Source organism: Etheostoma spectabile, unplaced genomic scaffold (genome assembly GCF_008692095.1).
Source record: "Etheostoma spectabile isolate EspeVRDwgs_2016 unplaced genomic scaffold, UIUC_Espe_1.0 scaffold437, whole genome shotgun sequence".
Taxonomy (NCBI): Eukaryota; Metazoa; Chordata; class Actinopteri; order Perciformes; family Percidae; genus Etheostoma; species Etheostoma spectabile.
In genome coordinates this window covers 31,780-32,186 of record NW_022605609.1, presented here as the reverse complement: position 1 = coordinate 32,186, position 407 = coordinate 31,780, and the positions used below count along the sequence as shown (strand labels likewise).

Genomic DNA, 407 nt, shown 5'->3' with positions numbered 1-407 from the left:
ACTATGCTTGTTACACACACAAGGACGCACAATATGCTTATAACACACAGAGACACGGTTGCCAGGAAAACCCTGCAACCACATACAGTTACACTTTGCGGATGGCTTTTAAACGCGACAAACTCCAAACAACTCAAACATCATTCAGACTTTTAGGAAAACTGCCACAACCTGAAATAATTGCACTGTCAGTATGTTAAAAACGTAGATAATTCTGTCCTTAAGTGCAAGGGCACCGTCTCGCACCTGGCGCCGTGCAGCGCAGCGCAGAGCCCGACGCAAGTGTCTTTGCTAGTTTAAGACCGACGCATTTGTCAATCTCCTGTCCAGTGGCCACGTCGTCGAAATAGCAAACGCACCTGCGCCCATCTGGGCACCCATGGGCCTGCTGGTCTTACAGGGAGGTG

General features: G+C 49.4%; 1 protein-coding gene across 1 annotated transcript in view; it reads left to right on the top strand.

Moving 5' to 3' along the window:
- LOC116686684 (collagen alpha-1(XIV) chain-like) overlaps positions 1–407 on the top strand; it is a gene marked incomplete at its 3' end in the record, with an annotated part of 145,102 nt that overhangs the window by 121,285 nt on the left and 23,410 nt on the right.